The sequence below is a fragment of the Fukomys damarensis genome, unplaced genomic scaffold (assembly GCF_012274545.1).
Source record: "Fukomys damarensis isolate Sample0158 unplaced genomic scaffold, DMR_v1.0_HiC HiC_scaffold_27, whole genome shotgun sequence".
NCBI lineage: Eukaryota > Metazoa > Chordata > Mammalia > Rodentia > Bathyergidae > Fukomys > Fukomys damarensis.
In genome coordinates this window covers 21,028,780-21,036,062 of record NW_022900939.1, presented here as the reverse complement: position 1 = coordinate 21,036,062, position 7,283 = coordinate 21,028,780, and positions in this window count along the sequence as shown.

The following is a 7,283-nucleotide window of genomic DNA, read 5'->3' as shown; positions in this document are numbered from 1 at the left end:
GCCCCGCGTCCGCCCCCGGCCCTCGAACACCTGCACCTACCAGGGACAGCTCCCGAGCCCGGACTCGGGGAGGCAGCCCGGGGCCCCGGGGACGCTTCTTGCTTACTGAGCCTTCTGGTTGCTTCGAAGGGAGGCGGCCCCGGGAAGGCGAGTTTCTTTGTTGTGGGAATGGGTGTCGCTGGGAGCAGATACACCCTTAAAGACCATGTGGGCAGCCCGAGCATTACAACACAGGAGAAGGGGAGGGAGGGAGCGTGCATTGGTCAGGCCGCTCAGTGCTGTCAGCCAGCGCAGCTGTTTCTTAAGCACCTACTGGGTGCCATTGTCTCCACGATACGATGTTATTTCCACTTCCGTCCCTTCTTGCCCTCTTCGAGCACCAGAAAGGTGGCCGGGTCCTCAGGGATTTCAGGCAGTAAAAGAAGATTCTGAGTGGCTTGCGCTCAAACCCAGGGATATTATTGCAAAGCCCCGAGCCTTAGATCTTGCAGTGGGATAATAGTGTACAGAATGACAGTCATGAAAGTAGCATGTATTCAGTCCTTACCGGGCACTGTTCCCAGTGTTCTGGTGCACTCTTTTGCATCTTATGACAACTCCCAGAGCTGGGAAGCATTGTGGTTCCCAGTTTACGCACAGGGAAACTGAGGTACAGCTGGTCACGGTTTGAGACTATTATTCAATAGTCTGGTGGAAAACGCAGGCAGCAAATAAATACTGTAATAAAGCACATGTTACGGACCTCCAAGAAGTCGAGGTTGCCAGTGGATGGCCTCCACGCAGTTACTCTAAAGTCTAACTCACACCATCTTACCTCATCTTCCCTCCTCCTCGACCTCAGCGGCAGACACAATGTTTCTTACTCCTTCCACCAATAGGAAACAGACACAGCAACTTGCTGAGGATACATAGCTACCAGCAGGGGAGACGGGTTTCCATCTTCAAAACCAGAATTCCTCCAGTTGCGCTCACTCATCCGCTCCAGATTGGTCTCCTTCCTCCACAGGCTACCTAAGGGTGGGTCATGCATTCTGGCATGTTTCTGTGTGCTTCCTGCTCTTTCACTTGGAAAACAGCAGGTCACCTATGGTATCAGAGCCCACCTTGTCAGGTTCCTATTTGCAGACAAAGGTAACCAGCGATTGCTTTGGTCTTGTTCATTCCTGGCTTCACTAAACTCTTCTTTCCAAAATTTTTATAATGCTTGGCTCCAGATACTTGCATTCCAGAGACCCTGTGGCTGGCACAGCCACCCTCACTACTGAACGCCAAGGGAGGTGGGCACACATGACCTGCCTCCTATGGGCTCTCATGGCCCTGCGTCGACTTTCCAGTGTCTTGTGTCCAGGCCCCAAGTCCAGTCATACCTTGGTATCCCTTCCTAGCCGCAAATGCCAATGTCCTTCCACTCCAAGCTTTCCAGAATTCACCCCAACCCAGCAACAGACTCCATTGATCTTCAGACTAACCCAAACCCCTGAACTCCCAAAAGCTGATGCCTCCATTTGTTTCCTGACCAATGCCAGTCCTAGTGTTTTGGGTGTTGCATTGTAAAGGGACAGGGTGGGTTCCTATCCTAGTACAGTAAACAAATGAATGAACCCAGCCCAGCCTCCTGTCAGGCGCCGCAGTTCTGTGCCACTCTTGCACCAACCTCTTCCATTGCCCGCTGCTCTTCCAGCCTCAGCTGAGTAGCCGTGAGCTGAATTGGGCTCAGGACCTTGACAGAGCTATGCTGAACCCTTGGGGCCTTTGTGGGTCCTGATCCAGGGAGGAAGGGCTGAGCTGAGCTGAGCAGAGAGCACAGCTGGGAACCTCCCTTCTGGGATGGACTGGAAATTGCCCTTCTCCACAGTGAGAGGCCAGCTGGAGGAGTCTCCTGCCAGCTGGCACGGGTGGGGGAAGGGACAGGAAATAGGTAGCCAAGCACCTTCCCAGTCTTCATATGACAGGAGCCACTGGCATTTACACTGTGGAGCCTCTGGATGCCCCACAAAGGAGAGGCTGAGCCCCAGAGGCTATGGATCCCCACTCGGCCTGGCCAGACTGAAGAGATTAACAACTCTAAAGAAAGTTGGAGGAAGGGGCTCAGCCATCCCCGGAAGCACCCTGAGGCTATTAGTGACAACCCAGCCCAGGGTTGGCCCAGAAGCAGCATCCTTGCCAGGGAACTGGATGAGGCCACAGAATCCATTCCAGTGTTCCCAACAGGGCCAGCCCTGGTGTTCCCAGGGGCACTGCAGCCACCCAGCCTGGTGCCACCAACCCTGCTTTGCTCTCCCGATTCCTCTTCCCAAATGTCAGGTTCACCTCGTGACCAGCTGGCAGGGTTTCAGTTGCTGGGATCCTGCGCTCACTGCGACTGACTGCTGTTCGTGCCATGCTGGTTCCAGGCTGGGGGCAGGTTGTTTCTCTCAGTGAAGAGGTATTTAGCTTTTGGATTCTCTATGTTTCCCAACACCCTCCCCAGACCCCACCTCTACCCCAAAGTAACACTGCTCTCCCATCAAGGGGTGCGTACCTGGACATTCTAGCGACCCTCTGGATGATTGGCTGGCTTCCTGGCCAGACATCTGAGTATCACTAACTGTCCATACCATCTTTCCCCTCTACCTGCTCCTCAACTGCTACCTTCTTTTGATAGATGAGAAAATGGTCTGTGACATGTCCAGTGCATACTGAGGTCCCCAGTCAGCAGCAGCAAACATCTGTGTCGGCAGGGCTTGACGTGAGTCTGACCCAGGTTTGAATCCCTAGTGTGCAATTTACTAGCTGCATGCTTTTGGGCAAATGATATTGCCTATTTGCCGTTCCCTCTACTCTGTAAGGCACCAGTTGTGGGACCTGCCTACCTAATCTCATCGGTAGCTTCATGATCATGTATAGGGCTGGGTCTGTAGCTCAGCAGCAGTGTGCTTGCCTACCATGTGCACAGCTGTGGGTTGCATCCCCAGCATCACACACACACACACACACACACACACACACACCCCAAAGTGGGGGAAGAGGAGGAGAGAAGAAGGGAGAGGGAGAGAGAGAATAATTTCTGTACTTAAGATGTCCAAATGTGTCTGCAGCCCGGACTTCTCTGAACTTCAGACACTACCATGTGGATATTTAATAGGCATGTCAACTACAGCGCAGCTAAAATTGAACCAGGCACACCCAAAAGCAAGCCCCTCCTCCTGCAAACTACTGCTTCTCAGACAGATGTTCCTCCTGTCACCCAGCTCCAATACCTCACTCGCTTCTCCATTCACAGCAGTCAGGCCTTTTCTCCTCAGCACATATCACTACCCCTATCCTGCGTCTTTGACTTATTTGTGGTCCTACCAGCTGCCTATTTTCTAGCCCCATAGGCTGCTCCAGAGAGGGGCTTTGTGTATCTTGTTTACTGTGGTCTCTCCAGCTTCTAGAACGGCCCCTTGGGTACCAGTGGAGAGTCTCGATTCATATTCAGGGAAATAGGAGAGGGAGGGAGGGAGGAGACAGAGAGAGGGGAGGGGACAGGAGGGACCCTGCTAACCTTCCTGGATTGCTGCAAGGATGAGAGGAGCTGTAAGGGGCTCACTAATACTCCTCCCAGCCCTGGGGACCGGAGCTTGTTCAGTCAGTGGGGATTCTCTGCCACCCACCCCGCAAATTGTGTAGCTTTTCAAGGTGCCCTGGGATTCGGGTGTGAGGTACTTACCTGTGGCATTCAGGTGGGTTCTAGGTTAAGTCCTGTGGCACCAATGGATGTACTCTTAGGGGTTCCCATCACACACCCCATTAAACCCGGCTCTAACCAGCCCTGTTCTTTCTCACTCACACCTGCAAGTAAACAAAGAGGAAGGGACCACCTTAATCCATTTTCTGTTGCTGTAACACAATACCCAAGTGCCAGGAAATTCATGAAGAATAGAGTTCATCGGCTCGCAGTTCTGGAGTCTGAGAAGTTCAAGACTGTGGCACAGGCATTTGGTGACGGTCATCCCATGACAAGACAGAGCAAGTGTGGCTGCGGGGAGGGGTCTCTTTTCCTCTTCTGGTAAAGCCACTCATACCCTTACGGGGGCCTTACCCTCATGATGTGTCTAATCCTAATTACTTCCCAATACAAGCAACATATGACTTTGGGGATTCAGTGTCCCACTGTGGGGGACACATTCGAACTATGGGAAGGACCAACAGCAGTGTTAATGAGTAGTCACTTTAAAAATGGCTCACCAGCCAAAAAATGTTCCAGGTCTTTCTTGTCTCAGACAAATTGGAAGAGACAAGGTAAAAATGTTGCCAAATTTTATTTTAAAATAATAGGTAAAGAGGTATGGAAGAACTAGTTCTGCAGAGCAAACATAGATGGAAAGAAAGGATAGAAAATAACAACAAAGGTGCATCCTGAGCCTGGGAGACCCTGCAGGGTTCACTGCAGGAGATCAGATAGTAAGCTCCTCCTTGTGCTTCCTCCCTTTAATAAGTCCAGATCCTGGGGGGAGCTGGTGAGAGAAAGATTCTTGGAATCTTGAAATTGACAGCTCCTGCCCACTTCTCCAGCTCTCTCCTGGGGTCTTGTAATTGATACCTTCTGCTCATTTCTGCAGCCAGTTGCTACCCCATACCTCCTACCTCAGCAGCTGAGTGGTTTCCTTAGGATGACCTAACTGGTTTCTACCGTTTAATCTTTAACTCTATTCAAGTTTTTCCAATAATCTTAATAACATCCTTTAAAGCAAAGAAATCCTGCCCAGAATCCTGCCTTGTGTTGGGTTGTCAGGTGTGTTCCTTTTCCTCGTGTCCTGGGTCTGTTCCTCATGCTCTCCTTGACTTGTGTGACCTTGGCACCTTTAACAGTGACAGGTTACTTACTTCATACGATATCCTTCAGTTTAGGTTTTCTGATATTTCCTCCTGATTGTACCAAGGACAGGAATGTCACATAAGTCACGCTGTGCTCTTCTCATGCATCTCCTCATGGAAGAAGATTCCAGTTTGATCCACTACTGATGATGCTCTCTTGGGTCCCTTTGTTATGGGCTGTTGACCAGGCTCCTCTACTAGAAAGTCCTTTGTTTTCCCTTAGTAAGTTTCAGTGGGGAGCTACTTTGAGAGTATATAGCTGTTCCATTCCTCATCACACTTTCAATTATATTGCCAGGCCTTACAGGCAAGGTCTGGAATACTTTCCACAGCCCCGTGTGATAAAGACTGATGATCTCCAGCCCATGGAGCTATTGGGAAGTAAAAACTTTAAAAGGTGGGGCTTCATGAGAGGGTGTAAGTCATTGGAAGTGTGCCCTTAAAGGGAACTGTGGGTCTTCAGTCTCTTCCTCCTCTTTCTCGCTCACATCCCAGCATGAGATGAACAGATCTGCACTGCCACACACTTCCTGCCATGGAGCGCGGCCTGGTCCCAGACCTCAAAGCAGCAGGGCCCCCTGTTTTGGACTGGAACCTGCAAAACTGTGAGTCAGTATAAATCTTTCCTCTTTATTTGTTGATTAGCTCAGATATTTTGTTACAGTAATGGAATGTTAATTTTTTTAAAAAGATATCAGTATGGATTTACAGACTTTTATTTTGCTCAACAGATTTCTGTTCCTTTCTCTTTCTCTTCATCCCTCTCTTCCTTTTTTCTTTCCTTTCTCTCTTTCTTTCTTTCTTTCTTTTTTTTTTTCTTGGTATTTTGAGACGAGTCTCACTATGTACCTCAGACTGGCCTTGAACTCACTATGTAGTTCAGGCTGGCCTCAAATTCATGGCGATCCTCCCGCCTCGGCCTCCCGAATGCTGGGACTACAGGCATGTGCCACCACACCACGCCACCCTTCCTTCCTTTTTCTTTTCCTTTTGTTTTATCCTTTCTTCCTTTGTTTCTTCCTTCCTGTCTTTTTTCCTTTTTTCTTTCTTAATATTTATAGTAATTGTACTTATAGTAGCTTCAAACTGAAAACAGCCCTAATGCCAATCAACCAATGACTGGAAAGACAAATTATATTGTAACTACATGATGGAATCACGCTCAGAAATACAAAGGCATGAGCTACCATTACACACAATGTGGAAGAATTTCGAAAACATTATATTGAGAAAAAGAAGCTGTAAATCATGAAGTAAGAATTGTTTGGTTTCAACTATATGATGTCTTAGAATGGAAAATACCTACTCCATGGGGATTGAAACCTGAGAAGTCATTTGCCTCCAAGCAGGTGGGATCACCCAAACAGGGACAGAAGAGATTTCCTGATGACATGGAATCATCTCTGGGATCCAATTACCCAGATGTGCATGTTGCGAAAATTCTTCAACTGTGAATCTAAATTCTGTGCAAATTACTGCCTGTGAATTATGCCCTGGAAAAAAGAGGAGAGAAATTTGGAAGAAAAAAATGAAGTGAACTTGGCTTCTACTTGAAGAAAACTTCAGTTTTTCCATGATTTGTCTTTGACCAAGGGAATTTTGCAGCATGTTTTTTCCTCAGGTGTTTCCTAGACATCGCCCTGGGAATGACCTGGGTTCACCGTGCATGTTCCAGGTTTGAGGAGAGAAACCTGGAGATTTTTGTCCTTCAGCAAGCACTGATGGTGCCAGTCATCACCAAATGATATTTAAGGGGAGGAGAGAAAACTGTCCCGGCTCCTGTTAATCTGGAAGCTCCTGGTAGTGTGTGAGCATCTCAGGCACAGACCCCTGGGCTGCCTCCCGGCTGCTGTTTAGTCTGTACTGGACCTGAGTCTTCTCTTGCCAGGATATATTTGCTTTTTTGTAGAACCAGCCTTCTGCTGAATCTCATAATCATTCTTCCCTGAAGTTGTGCCTCGTTTGTACCCTTGATAAATGGCTTGATAAACTCCAAGGGTGGCACTTCTTAGTTCACAAACTGAGATGATTTCTTCCAGAATATGCTGGGTGACCAGGCAAAGAGGGTGACCAGCAGCCTTGGTTCTGCATTCACAGTGGAGATGGCTTCAGAGGTGGGGCCTCTAGGAACCCCAGAAGCTTACTCAACAAGGCAGAAAGGAAGGGCTTAGGCTCTTTCCATGTATTGGTCAATTTTAGGTGTCAATGTGACCGGGCCACAGGATGCCCAGAGAGCTGCTGCATGAACTTTATTTCCTAATGTTGTAGCAAAGCGGGACAGCTCAGTGCTATGGCCAAGTGTTACAGCTCAAATGCTACAGCTCAAGTGCTACCGCTTCAGCAATTTGAAGACAGGAGGATCTGAAAGTCACTTGAAGACATGGAGAAAAACCTTTTATTACACTGCCAGGCTCAGAGGAGTTGGTACGCTGAAGTCTGAGCGC